Source organism: Stenella coeruleoalba (genome assembly GCF_951394435.1).
Source record: "Stenella coeruleoalba genome assembly, chromosome: 4".
Taxonomy (NCBI): domain Eukaryota; kingdom Metazoa; phylum Chordata; class Mammalia; order Artiodactyla; family Delphinidae; genus Stenella; species Stenella coeruleoalba.
Window position 1 is genome coordinate 87258193 of NC_137149.1, and position 14790 is coordinate 87272982.

Here is a 14790-nt window from a genome sequence, read left to right on the forward strand (position 1 = left end):
TGGCAGCCTTACTTCAGTCTATTTTTGGACGATAGCTGTCATTTATAACTCTGCAGGTTTGTGAATTACAGTGCCCCTGAGCTCCTTTTTTCAACTCGCTTTCTTGTGACCTGGCCGCAACACCGCAGGATGGCTTCAGGCCCTAATCTGGTTCTGGCACGGCACGCTGAGCCTTTGGTTAATTCCTCTTTCTGGTGGGAAATGAGAGTTAAATTTGCCCATCCAGACACCTCCAGCTAGTCTCTCATTGGTTCTCGCTATTCCTGTTCATCTTCCACAGAAATTGCAAACTGGGCCAAACAGGAGGTTGAAGGGGCTGACTCTCCAAGTGGGGAGAGTGTTAGTAAAGCGTCTGGAATGTTGCACCCGAGTACCAGGGTACGAAAACTGAGACATATTTGAACACATCTCCCGATCACATGGTTGATCATACTCTAGGTTCCACATGCATGTTTTAGCTGAAGTAAGAATACCTTAAACCTGGGTAGTTGAAACCCGTGGAATGGGTACCATGCAATATGACTTCAAAGGGTCTTCATTTGCTCACGAACCTCTCCAATCCTATCACTGCTGCGTTTATGCCCCTGTACACATGCTTGATTCTCTTTCGGAGACATAGCAATCCATAGGTTTTAAGATACTTACTAGTCAGGTACATTCTTAGGCGTTTAATATGCGGTGTTGAGTCCATTTCGTTGAGCAAGGAGTAGCTCTTGTCTATTCCATATTTGGCTTAAGGAACTTTATCTGTGCTCATTTCAATCTCTGGTTTTATGCAGCACCCCAACTCACCTTTACCCGTAAGCAAGCATAGGTTGGTTTTCTGAGTTTGAGACCCTGTTCTGTTCTGTAATTCAGTTCCTGTGTAGCCAAGTTTACATTCCGTGTATTACTGATATCTTATGATGTTTCTTTTTCTGTGTGACTTATTTCAGTTAGAATCATCATACCTGAATCCACTCATTGTGCTGCTAAGGGCGTGATGACACAGATTTCATTGCTGAGTGATATTGCTTTGTAAGTAAATACCACAACTTCTTTATCCATTTTTCACTTTCTGCGATGTTGAACTTGTACTGTAAACGAGGTTCTTGTAAACAGAGCCGTTCCAAACTTTGGGGTGGCTGTGTCTTTTTGATTTCAATTTCCCTAAGCTATAGGACCATAAGTGGAAGTGCCCTAGGATCTGTTGCTTTGTTTTTTAGATGTTTCAGGAAACACCATACACTTCTCCCGAGTGGTTGTTGGCAATTTACATCCTGCCCATCAGCATAACAAGGCTCCCAGTTCTCCATGGCCTGTCCTGCCTTTCTGGATTTTACACTTTTTTCAGATGGCCCTTTTGACCGGGGGGAAGTGAGACTTCATTGTAGTGCAGATTTCCTTTGCAAGCTTGCTTGGTTAGCCAAAAAGGGCGTATGCGTTTTTTCCTGAATATATTCAGGAAAAAACGCATACGCCCTTTTTGGCCAAGTGCATCATTGTGGACGTTCTGCCTCTTTTCCTATGCTTTCAATGCAATTCCAGTCTACCTCCTGAAATCGGTTTCCTGCAATCTCTCCCGCTTTCAAGTCCTCTTGGCAGCCTTACTTCAGTCTATTTTTGGACGATAGCTGTCATTTATAACTCTGCAGGTTTGTGAATTACAGTGCCCCTGAGCTCCTTTCTTCAACTCGCTTTCTTTTGAGCTGGCCGCAACACCGCAGGATGGCTTCAGGCCCTAATCTGGTTCCGGTACGGCACGCTGAGCCTTTGGTTATTTCCTCTTCCTGGTGGGAAATGAGAGTTAAATTTGCCCGTCCAGACACCTCCAGCTAGCCTCTCATTGGTTCTCGCTATTCCTGTTCATCTTCCGCAGAAATTGCAAACTGGGCCAAACAGGAGGTTAAAGGCGCTGACTCTCCAAGAGGGAAGAGTGTTAGTAAAGCGTCTGGAATGTTGCACCCGAGTACCAGGGTACGAAAACTGAGACATATTTGAACACGTCTCCCGTTCACATGGTTGATCATACTTGGGTTCCACATGCATGTTTTAGCTGAAGGAAGAATACCTTAAACCTGGAGAGTTGAGACCCGTGTAATGGGTACCATGCAATATGACTTCAAAGGGTCTTCATTTGCTCACCGAACCTCTCCAATCCTATCACTGCTGCGTTTATGCCCCTGTACACATGCTTGATTCTCTTTTGGAGACATAGCAATCCATAGGTTTTAAGATACTTACAAGTCAGGTACATTCTTAGGCGTTTAATATGCGGTGTTGAGTCCATTTCGTTGAGCAAGGAGTAGCTCTTGTCTATTCCATATTTGACTTAAGGAACTTTATCTGTGCTCATTTCAATCTCTGGTTTTATGCAGCACCCCAACTCACCTTTACCCTTAAGCAAGCATAAGTTGGTTTTCTAAATTTGAGACCCTGTTCTGTTCTGTAATTCAGTTCCTGTGTAGCCAAGTTTACATTCCATGTATTACTGATATCTTATGATGTTTCTTTTTCTGTGTGACTTACTTCAGTTAGAATCATCATACCTGAATCCACTCATTGTGCTGCTGAGGGCCTGATGACACAGATTTCATTGCTGAGTGATATTGCTTTGTAAGTAAATACCACAACTTCTTTATGCATTTTTCACTTTCTGCGATGTTGAACTTGTACTGTAAACGAGGTTCTTGTAAACAGAGCCGTTCCAAACTTTGGGGTGGTTGTGTCTTTTTGATTTTAATTTCCCTAAGCTATAGGACCATAAGTGGCAGTGCACTAGGCTCTGTTGCTTTGTTTTTTAGATGTTTCAGGAAACACCATACACTTCTCCCGAGTGGTTGTTGGCAATTTACATCCCGCCCATCAGCATAACAAGGCTCCCAGTTCTCCATGGCCTGTCCTGCCTTTCTGGATTTTACACTTTTTTCAGATGGCCCTTTTGACCGGGGGGAAGTGAGACTTCATTGTAGTGCAGATTTCCTTTGCAAGCTTGCTTGGTTGGCCAAAAAGGGCGTATGCGTTTTTTCCTGAATATATTCAGGAAAAAACGCATACGCCCTTTTTGGCCAAGTGCATCATTGTGGACGTTCTGCCTCTTTTCCTATGCTTTCAATGCAATTCCAGTCTACCTCCTGAAATCGGTTTCCTGCAATTCTGCCCCGCTTTTAAGTCCTCTTGGCAGCCTTACTTCAGTCTATTTTTGGACGATAGCTGTCATTTATAACTCTGCAGGTTTGTGAATTACAGTGCCCCTGAGCTCCTTTCTTCAACTCCCTTTCTAGTGACCTGGCCGCAGCACCGCAGGATGGCTTCAGGCCCTAATCTGGTTCCGGCACGGCACGCTGAGCCTTTGGTTAATTCCTCTTCCTGGTGGGAAATGAGAGTTAAATTTGCCCGTTCAGACACCTCCAGCTAGTCTCTCATTGGTTCTCACTATTCCTGTTCATCTTCCGCAGAAATTGCAAACTGGGCCAAACAGGAGGTTAAAGGCGCTGACTCTCCAAGTGGGGAGAGTGTTAGTAAAGCGTCTGGAATGTTGCACCCGAGTACCAGGGTACGAAAACTGAGACATATTTGAACACGTCTCCCGATCACATGGTTGATCATACTCTAGGTTCCACATGCATGTTTTAGCTGAAGGAAGAATAACTTAAACCTGGGTAGTTGAAACCCGTGGGATGGGTACCATGCAATATGACTTCAAAGGGTCTTCATTTGCTCACCGAACCTCTCCAGTCCTATCACTGCTGCGTTTATGTCCCTGTACACATGCTTGATTCTCTTTCGGAGACATAGCAATCCATAGGTTTTAAGATACTTACTAGTCAGGTACATTCTTAGGCGTTTAATATGCGGTGTTGAGTCCATTTCGTTGAGCAAGGAGTAGCTCTTGTCTATTCCATATTTGGCTTAAGGAACTTTATCTGTGCTCATTTCAATCTCTGGTTTTATGCAGCACCCCAACTCACCTTTCCCCTTAAGCAAGCATAAGTTGGTTTTCTAAATTTGAGACCCTGTTCTGTTCTGTAATTCAGTACCTGTGTAGCCAAGTTTCCATTCCGTGTATTACTGATATCTTATGATGTTTCTTTTTCTGTGTGACTTATTTCAGTTAGAATCATCATACCTGAATCCACTCATTGTGATGCTAAGGGCCTGATGACACAGATTTCATTGCTGAGTGATATTGCTTTGTAAGTAAATACCACAACTTCTTTATCCATTTTTCACTTTCTGCGATGTTGAACTTGTACTGTAAACGAGGTTCTTGTAAACAGAGCCGTTCCAAACTTTGGGGTGGCTGTGTCTTTTTGATTTTAATTTCCCTAAGCTATAGGACCATAAGTGGAAGTGCCCTAGGTTCTGTTGCTTTGTTTTTTAGATGTTTCAGGAAACACCATACACTTCTCCCGAGTGGTTGTTGGCAATTTACATCCCGCCCATCAGCATAACAAGGCTCCCAGTTCTCCATGGCCTGTCCTGCCTTTCTGGATTTTACACTTTTTTCAGATGGCCCTTTTGACCGGGGGGAAGTGAGACTTCATTGTAGTGCAGATTTCCTTTGCAAGCTTGCTTGGTTGGCCAAAAAGGGCGTATGCGTTTTTTCCTGAATATATTCAGGAAAAAACGCATACGCCCTTTTTGGCCAAGTGCATCATTGTGGACGTTCTCCCTCTTTTCCTATGCTTTCAATGCAATTCCAGTCTACCTCCTGAAATCGGTTTCCTGCAATTCTGCCCCGCTTTCAAGTCCTCTTGGCAGCCTTACTTCAGTCTATTTTTGGACGATAGCTGTCATTTATAACTCTGCAGGTTTGTGAATTACAGTGCCCCTGAGCTCCTTTCTTCAACTCGCTTTCTTGTGACCTGGCCGCAACACCGCAGGATGGCTTCAGGCCCTAATGTGGTTCCGGCCCGGCACGCTGAGCCTTTGGTTAATTCCTCTTCCTGGTGGGAAATGAGAGTTAAATTTGCCCGTCCAGACACCTCCAGCTAGCCTCTCATTGGTTCTCGCTATTCCTGTTCATCTTCCGCAGAAATTGCAAACTGGGCCAAACAGGAGGTTAAAGGGACTGACTCTCCAAGTGGGGAGAGTGTTAGTAAAGCGTCTGGAATGTTGCACCCGAGTACCAGGGGAGGAAAACTGAGACATATTTGAACACGTCTCCCGATCACATGGTTGATCATACTCTAGGTTCCACATGCATGTTTTAGCTGAAGGAAGAATACCTTAAACCTGGGTAGTTGAAACCTGTGGAATGGGTACCATGCAATATGACTTCAACGGGTCTTCATTTGCTCACCGAACCTCTCCAATCCTATCACTGCTGCGTTTATGCCCCTGTACACATGCTTGATTCTCTTTCGGAGACATAGCAATCCATAGGTTTTAAGATACTTACTAGTCAGGTACATTCTTAGGCGTTTAATATGCGGTGTTGAGTCCATTTCGTTGAGCAAGGAGTAGCTCTTGTCTATTCCATATTTGACTTAAGGAACTTTATCTGTGCTCATTTCAATCTCTGGTTTTATGCAGCACCCCAACTCACCTTTACCCTTAAGAAAGCATAAGTTGGTTTTCTAAATTTGAGACCCTGTTCTGTTCTGTAATTCAGTTCCTGTGTAGCCAAGTTTACATTCCGTGTATTACTGATATCTTATGATGTTTCTTTTTCTGTGTGACTTATTTCAGTTAGAATCATCATACCTGAATCCACTCATTGTGCTGCTAAGGGCGTGATGACACAGATTTCATTGCTGAGTGATATTGCTTTGTAAGTAAATACCACAACTTCTTTATCCATTTTTCACTTTCTGCGATGTTGAACTTGTACTGTAAACGAGGTTCTTGTAAACAGAGCCGTTCCAAACTTTGGGGTGGCTGTGTCTTTTTGATTTCAATTTCCCTAAGCTATAGGACCATAAGTGGAAGTGCCCTAGGATCTGTTGCTTTGTTTTTTAGATGTTTCAGGAAACACCATACACTTCTCCCGAGTGGTTGTTGGCAATTTACATCCTGCCCATCAGCATAACAAGGCTCCCAGTTCTCCATGGCCTGTCCTGCCTTTCTGGATTTTACACTTTTTTCAGATGGCCCTTTTGACCGGGGGGAAGTGAGACTTCATTGTAGTGCAGATTTCCTTTGCAAGCTTGCTTGGTTGGCCAAAAAGGGCGTATGCGTTTTTTCCTGAATATATTCAGGAAAAAACGCATACGCCCTTTTTGGCCAAGTGCATCATTGTGGACGTTCTGCCTCTTTTCCTATGCTTTCAATGCAATTCCAGTCTACCTCCTGAAATCGGTTTCCTGCAATTCTCTCCCGCTTTCAAGTCCTCTTGGCAGCCTTACTTCAGTCTATTTTTGGACGATAGCTGTCATTTATAACTCTGCAGGTTTGTGAATTACAGTGCCCCTGAGCTCCTTTCTTCAACTCGCTTTCTTTTGAGCTGGCCGCAACACCGCAGGATGGCTTCAGGCCCTAATCTGGTTCCGGTACGGCACGCTGAGCCTTTGGTTATTTCCTCTTCCTGGTGGGAAATGAGAGTTAAATTTGCCCGTCCAGACACCTCCAGCTAGCCTCTCATTGGTTCTCGCTATTCCTGTTCATCTTCCACAGAAATTGCAAACTGGGCCAAACAGGAGGTTAAAGGCGCTGACTCTCCAAGAGGGGAGAGTGTTAGTAAAGCGTCTGGAATGTTGCACCCGAGTACCAGGGTACGAAAACTAAGACATATTTGAACACGTCTCCCGTTCACATGGTTGATCATACTTGGGTTCCACATGCATGTTTTAGCTGAAGGAAGAATACCTTAAACCTGGAGAGTTGAGACCCGTGTAAAGGGTACCATGCAATATGACTTCAAAGGGTCTTCATTTGCTCACCGAACCTCTCCAATCCTATCACTGCTGCGTTTATGCCCCTGTACACATGCTTGATTCTCTTTCGGAGACATAGCAATCCATAGGTTTTAAGATACTTACAAGTCAGGTACATTCTTAGGCGTTTAATATGCGGTGTTGAGTCCATTTCGTTGAGCAAGGAGTAGCTCTTGTCTATTCCATATTTGACTTAAGGAACTTTATCTGTGCTCATTTCAATCTCTGGTTTTATGCAGCACCCCAACTCACCTTTACCCTTAAGCAAGCATAAGTTGGTTTTCTAAATTTGAGACCCTGTTCTGTTCTGTAATTCAGTTCCTGTGTAGCCAAGTTTACATTCCATGTATTACTGATATCTTATGATGTTTCTTTTTCTGTGTGACTTACTTCAGTTAGAATCATCATACCTGAATCCACTCATTGTGCTGCTGAGGGCCTGATGACACAGATTTCATTGCTGAGTGATATTGCTTTGTAAGTAAATACCACAACTTCTTTATGCATTTTTCACTTTCTGCGATGTTGAACTTGTACTGTAAACGAGGTTCTTGTAAACAGAGCCGTTCCAAACTTTGGGGTGGCTGTGTCTTTTTGATTTTAATTTCCCTAAGCTATAGGACCATAAGTGGCAGTGCCCTAGGCTCTGTTGCTTTGTTTTTTAGATGTTTCAGGAAACACCATACACTTCTCCCGAGTGTCTGTTGGCAAATTACATCCCGCCCATCAGCATAACAAGGCTCCCAGTTCTCCATGGCCTGTCCTGCCTTTCTGGATTTTACACTTTTTTCAGATGGCCCTTTTGACCGGGGGGAAGTGAGACTTCATTGTAGTGCAGATTTCCTTTGCAAGCTTGCTTGGTTGGCCAAAAAGGGCGTATGCGTTTTTTCCTGAATATATTCAGGAAAAAACACATACGCCCTTTTTGGCCAAGTGCATCATTGTGGACGTTCTGCCTCTTTTCCTATGCTTTCAATGCAATTCCAGTCTACCTCCTGAAATCGGTTTCCTGCAATTCTGCCCCGCTTTCAAGTCCTCTTGGCAGCCTTACTTCAGTCTATTTTTGGACGATAGCTGTCATTTATAACTCTGCAGGTTTGTGAATTACAGTGCCCCTGAGCTCCTTTCTTCAACTCGCTTTTTTGTGACCTGGCCGCAACACCGCAGGATGGCTTCAGGCCCTAATCTGGTTCCGGCCCGGCATGCTGAGCCTTTGGTTAATTCCTCTTCCTGGTGGGAAATGAGAGTTAAATTAGCCCGTCCAGACACCTCCAGCTAGCCTCTCATTGGTTCTCACTATTCCTGTTCATCTTCCGCAGAAATTGCAAACTGGGCCAAACAGGAGGTTAAAGGGACTGACTCTCCAAGTGGGGAGAGTGTTAGTAAAGCGTCTGGAATGTTGCACCCGAGTACCAGGGGAGGAAAACTGAGACATATTTGAACACGTCTCCCGTTCACATGGTTGATCATACTTTGGTTCCACATGCATGTTTTAGCTGAAGGAAGAATACCTTAAACCTGGAGAGTTGAGACCCGTGGAATGGGTACCATGCAATATGACTTCAAAGGGTCTTCATTTGCTCACTGAACCTCTCCAATCCTATCACTGCTGCGCTTATGCCCCTGTACACATGCTTGATTCTCTTTCGGAGACATAGCAATCCATAGGTTTTAAGATACTTACTAGTCAGGTACATTCTTAGGCGTTTAATATGGGGTGTTGAGTCCATTTCGTTGAGCAAGGAGTAGCTCTTGTCTATTCCATATTTGGCTTAAGGAACTTTATCTGTGCTCATTTCAATCTCTGGTTTTATGCAGCACCCCAACTCACCTTTACCCTTAAGCAAGCATAAGTTGGTTTTCTAAATTTGAGACCCTGTTCTGTTTTGGAATGCAGTTCCTGTGTAGCCAAGTTTACATTCCGTGTATTACTGATATCTTATGATGTTTCTTTTTCTGTGTGACTTACTTCAGTTAGAATCATCATACCTGAATCCACTCATTGTGCTGCTAAGGGCCTGATGACACAGATTTCATTGCTGAGTGATATTGCTTTGTAAGTAAATACCACAACTTCTTTATCCATTTTTCACTTTCTGCGATGTTGAACTTGTACTGTAAACGAGGTTCTTGTAAACAGAGCCGTTCCAAACTTTGGGGTGGCTGTGTCTTTTTGATTTTAATTTCCCTAAGCTATAGGGCCATAAGTGGAAGTGCCCTAGGTTCTGTTGCTTTGTTTTTTAGATGTTTCAGGAAACACCATACACTTCTCCCGAGTGGTTGTTGGCAATTTACATCCCGCCCATCAGCATAACAAGGCTCCCAGTTCTCCATGGCCTGTCCTGCCTTTCTGGATTTTACACTTTTTTCAGATGGCCCTTTCGACCGGGGGGAAGTGAGACTTCATTGTAGTGCAGATTTCCTTTGCAAGCTTGCTTGGTTGGCCAAAAAGGGCGTATGCGTTTTTTCCTGAATATATTCAGGAAAAAACGCATACGCCCTTTTTGGCCAAGTGCATCATTGTGGACGTTCTGCCTCTTTTCCTATGCTTTCAATGCAGTTCCAGTCTACCTCCTGAAATCGGTTTCCTGCAATTCTGCCCCGCTTTCAAGTCCTCTTGGCAGCCTTACTTCAGTCTATTTTTGGACGATAGCTGTCATTTATAACTCTGCAGGTTTGTGAATTACAGTGACCCAGAGCTCCTTTCTTCAACTCGCTTTCTTGTGACCTGGCCGCAACACCACAGGATGGCTTCAGGCCCTAATCTGGTTCCGGCCCGGCATGCTGAGCCTTTGGTTAATTCCTCTTCCTGGTGGGAAATGAGAGTTAAATTTGCCCGTCCAGACACCTCCAGCTAGCCTCTCATTGGTTCTCGCTATTCCTGTTCATCTTCCGCAGAAATTGCAAACTGGGCCAAACAGGAGGTTAAAGGGACTGACTCTCCAAGTGGGGAGAGTGTTAGTAAAGCGTCTGGAATGTTGCACCCGAGTACCAGGGGAGGAAAACTGAGACATATTTGAACACGTCTCCCATTCACATGGTTGATCATACTCTGGGTTCCACATGCATGTTTTAGCTGAAGGAAGAATACCTTAAACATGGAGAGTTGAGACCCGTGGAATGGGTACCATGCAATATGACTTCAAAGGGTCTTCATTTGCTCACCGAACCTCTCCAATCCTATCACTGCTGCGTTTATTCCCCTGTACACACGCTTGATTCTCTTTTGGAGACATAGCAATCCATAGGTTTTAAGATACTTACTAGTCAGGTACATTCTTAGGCGTTTAATATGGGGTGTTGAGTCCATTTCGTTGAGCAAGGAGTAGCTCTTGTCTATTCCATATTTGGCTTAAGGAACTTTATCTGTGCTCATTTCAATCTCTGGTTTTATGCAGCACCCCAACTCACCTTTACCCTTAAGCAAGCATAAGTTGGTTTTCTAAATTTGAGACCCTGTTCTGTTCTGTAATTCAGTTCCTGTGTAGCCAAGTTTACATTCCGTGTATTACTGATATCTTATGATGTTTCTTTTTCTGTGTGACTTATTTCAGTTAGAATCATCATACCTGAATCCACTCATTGTGCTGCTAAGGGCGTGATGACACAGATTTCATTGCTGAGTGATATTGCTTTGTAAGTAAATACCACAACTTCTTTATCCATTTTTCACTTTCTGCGATGTTGAACTTGTACTGTAAACGAGGTTCTTGTAAACAGAGCCGTTCCAAACTTTGGGGTGGCTGTGTCTTTTTGATTTCAATTTCCCTAAGCTATAGGACCATAAGTGGAAGTGCCCTAGGATCTGTTGCTTTGTTTTTTAGATGTTTCAGGAAACACCATACACTTCTCCCGAGTGGTTGTTGGCAATTTACATCCTGCCCATCAGCATAACAAGGCTCCCAGTTCTCCATGGCCTGTCCTGCCTTTCTGGATTTTACACTTTTTTCAGATGGCCCTTTTGACCGGGGGGAAGTGAGACTTCATTGTAGTGCAGATTTCCTTTGCAAGCTTGCTTGGTTGGCCAAAAAGGGCGTATGCGTTTTTTCCTGAATATATTCAGGAAAAAACGCATACGCCCTTTTTGGCCAAGTGCATCATTGTGGACGTTCTGCCTCTTTTCCTATGCTTTCAATGCAATTCCAGTCTACCTCCTGAAATCGGTTTCCTGCAATTCTCTCCCGCTTTCAAGTCCTCTTGGCAGCCTTACTTCAGTCTATTTTTGGACGATAGCTGTCATTTATAACTCTGCAGGTTTGTGAATTACAGTGCCCCTGAGCTCCTTTCTTCAACTCGCTTTCTTTTGAGCTGGCCGCAACACCGCAGGATGGCTTCAGGCCCTAATCTGGTTCCGGTACGGCACGCTGAGCCTTTGGTTATTTCCTCTTCCTGGTGGGAAATGAGAGTTAAATTTGCCCGTCCAGACACCTCCAGCTAGCCTCTCATTGGTTCTCGCTATTCCTGTTCATCTTCCACAGAAATTGCAAACTGGGCCAAACAGGAGGTTAAAGGCGCTGACTCTCCAAGAGGGGAGAGTGTTAGTAAAGCGTCTGGAATGTTGCACCCGAGTACCAGGGTACGAAAACTAAGACATATTTGAACACGTCTCCCGTTCACATGGTTGATCATACTTGGGTTCCACATGCATGTTTTAGCTGAAGGAAGAATACCTTAAACCTGGAGAGTTGAGACCCGTGTAAAGGGTACCATGCAATATGACTTCAAAGGGTCTTCATTTGCTCACCGAACCTCTCCAATCCTATCACTGCTGCGTTTATGCCCCTGTACACATGCTTGATTCTCTTTCGGAGACATAGCAATCCATAGGTTTTAAGATACTTACAAGTCAGGTACATTCTTAGGCGTTTAATATGCGGTGTTGAGTCCATTTCGTTGAGCAAGGAGTAGCTCTTGTCTATTCCATATTTGACTTAAGGAACTTTATCTGTGCTCATTTCAATCTCTGGTTTTATGCAGCACCCCAACTCACCTTTACCCTTAAGCAAGCATAAGTTGGTTTTCTAAATTTGAGACCCTGTTCTGTTCTGTAATTCAGTTCCTGTGTAGCCAAGTTTACATTCCATGTATTACTGATATCTTATGATGTTTCTTTTTCTGTGTGACTTACTTCAGTTAGAATCATCATACCTGAATCCACTCATTGTGCTGCTGAGGGCCTGATGACACAGATTTCATTGCTGAGTGATATTGCTTTGTAAGTAAATACCACAACTTCTTTATGCATTTTTCACTTTCTGCGATGTTGAACTTGTACTGTAAACGAGGTTCTTGTAAACAGAGCCGTTCCAAACTTTGGGGTGGCTGTGTCTTTTTGATTTTAATTTCCCTAAGCTATAGGACCATAAGTGGCAGTGCCCTAGGCTCTGTTGCTTTGTTTTTTAGATGTTTCAGGAAACACCATACACTTCTCCCGAGTGTCTGTTGGCAATTTACATCCCGCCCATCAGCATAACAAGGCTCCCAGTTCTCCATGGCCTGTCCTGCCTTTCTGGATTTTACACTTTTTTCAGATGGCCCTTTTGACCGGGGGGAAGTGAGACTTCATTGTAGTGCAGATTTCCTTTGCAAGCTTGCTTGGTTGGCCAAAAAGGGCGTATGCGTTTTTTCCTGAATATATTCAGGAAAAAACACATACGCCCTTTTTGGCCAAGTGCATCATTGTGGACGTTCTGCCTCTTTTCCTATGCTTTCAATGCAATTCCAGTCTACCTCCTGAAATCGGTTTCCTGCAATCCTGCCCCGCTTTCAAGTCCTCTTGGCAGCCTTACTTCAGTCTATTTTTGGACGATAGCTGTCATTTATAACTCTGCAGGTTTGTGAATTACAGTGCCCCTGAGCTCCTTTCTTCAACTCGCTTTTTTGTGACCTGGCCGCAACACCGCAGGATGGCTTCAGGCCCTAATCTGGTTCCGGCCCGGCATGCTGAGCCTTTGGTTAATTCCTCTTCCTGGTGGGAAATGAGAGTTAAATTAGCCCGTCCAGACACCTCCAGCTAGCCTCTCATTGGTTCTCACTATTCCTGTTCATCTTCCACAGAAATTGCAAACTGGGCCAAACAGGAGGTTAAAGGCGCTGACTCTCCAAGAGGGGAGAGTGTTAGTAAAGCGTCTGGAATGTTGCACCCGAGTACCAGGGTACGAAAACTAAGACATATTTGAACACGTCTCCCGTTCACATGGTTGATCATACTTGGGTTCCACATGCATGTTTTAGCTGAAGGAAGAATACCTTAAACCTGGAGAGTTGAGACCCGTGTAAAGGGTACCATGCAATATGACTTCAAAGGGTCTTCATTTGCTCACCGAACCTCTCCAATCCTATCACTGCTGCGTTTATGCCCCTGTACACATGCTTGATTCTCTTTCGGAGACATAGCAATCCATAGGTTTTAAGATACTTACAAGTCAGGTACATTCTTAGGCGTTTAATATGCGGTGTTGAGTCCATTTCGTTGAGCAAGGAGTAGCTCTTGTCTATTCCATATTTGACTTAAGGAACTTTATCTGTGCTCATTTCAATCTCTGGTTTTATGCAGCACCCCAACTCACCTTTACCCTTAAGCAAGCATAAGTTGGTTTTCTAAATTTGAGACCCTGTTCTGTTCTGTAATTCAGTTCCTGTGTAGCCAAGTTTACATTCCATGTATTACTGATATCTTATGATGTTTCTTTTTCTGTGTGACTTACTTCAGTTAGAATCATCATACCTGAATCCACTCATTGTGCTGCTGAGGGCCTGATGACACAGATTTCATTGCTGAGTGATATTGCTTTGTAAGTAAATACCACAACTTCTTTATGCATTTTTCACTTTCTGCGATGTTGAACTTGTACTGTAAACGAGGTTCTTGTAAACAGAGCCGTTCCAAACTTTGGGGTGGCTGTGTCTTTTTGATTTTAATTTCCCTAAGCTATAGGACCATAAGTGGCAGTGCCCTAGGCTCTGTTGCTTTGTTTTTTAGATGTTTCAGGAAACACCATACACTTCTCCCGAGTGTCTGTTGGCAATTTACATCCCGCCCATCAGCATAACAAGGCTCCCAGTTCTCCATGGCCTGTCCTGCCTTTCTGGATTTTACACTTTTTTCAGATGGCCCTTTTGACCGGGGGGAAGTGAGACTTCATTGTAGTGCAGATTTCCTTTGCAAGCTTGCTTGGTTGGCCAAAAAGGGCGTATGCGTTTTTTCCTGAATATATTCAGGAAAAAACGCATACGCCCTTTTTGGCCAAGTGCATCATTGTGGACGTTCTGCCTCTTTTCCTATGCTTTCAATGCAATTCCAGTCTACCTCCTGAAATCGGTTTCCTGCAATTCTGCCCCGCTTTCAAGTCCTCTTGGCAGCCTTACTTCAGTCTATTTTTGGACGATAGCTGTCATTTATAACTCTGCAGGTTTGTGAATTACAGTGCCCCTGAGCTCCTTTCTTCAACTCGCTTTTTAGTGACCTGGCCGCAACACCGCAGGATGGCTTCAGGCCCTAATCTGGTTCCGGCCCGGCATGCTGAGCCTTTGGTTAATTCCTCTTCCTGGTGGGAAATGAGAGTTAAATTAGCCCGTCCAGACACCTCCAGCTAGCCTCTCATTGGTTCTCACTATTCCTGTTCATCTTCCGCAGAAATTGCAAACTGGGCCAAACAGGAGGTTAAAGGCGCTGACTCTCCAAGTGGGGAGAGTGTTAGTAAAGCGTCTGGAATGTTGCACCCGAGTACCAGGGGAGGAAAACTGAGACATATTTGAACACGTCTCCCGTTCACATGGTTGATCATACTTTGGTTCCACATGCATGTTTTAGCTGAAGGAAGAATACCTTAAACCTGGAGAGTTGAGACCCGTGGAATGGGTACCATGCAATATGACTTCAAAGGGTCTTCATTTGCTCACTGAACCTCTCCAATCCTATCACTGCTGCGCT

General features: G+C 44.1%; 1 long non-coding RNA gene across 19 annotated transcripts in view; it reads left to right on the forward strand.

The window, feature by feature from the left end:
- Positions 1-14790, forward strand: part of LOC307185334 — a 3778167-nt gene that overhangs the window by 726113 nt on the left and 3037264 nt on the right. The window contains exon 1 of one of the 19 annotated variants that reach the window (XR_013828006.1): positions 10474-10497. The exons of the other annotated variants lie outside the window; for them this stretch is intronic. This is a non-coding gene — a long non-coding RNA (uncharacterized lncRNA). Of the gene's footprint in view, positions 1-10473; positions 10498-14790 lie in introns of those variants that run through there. 19 annotated transcript variants of the gene reach the window in all.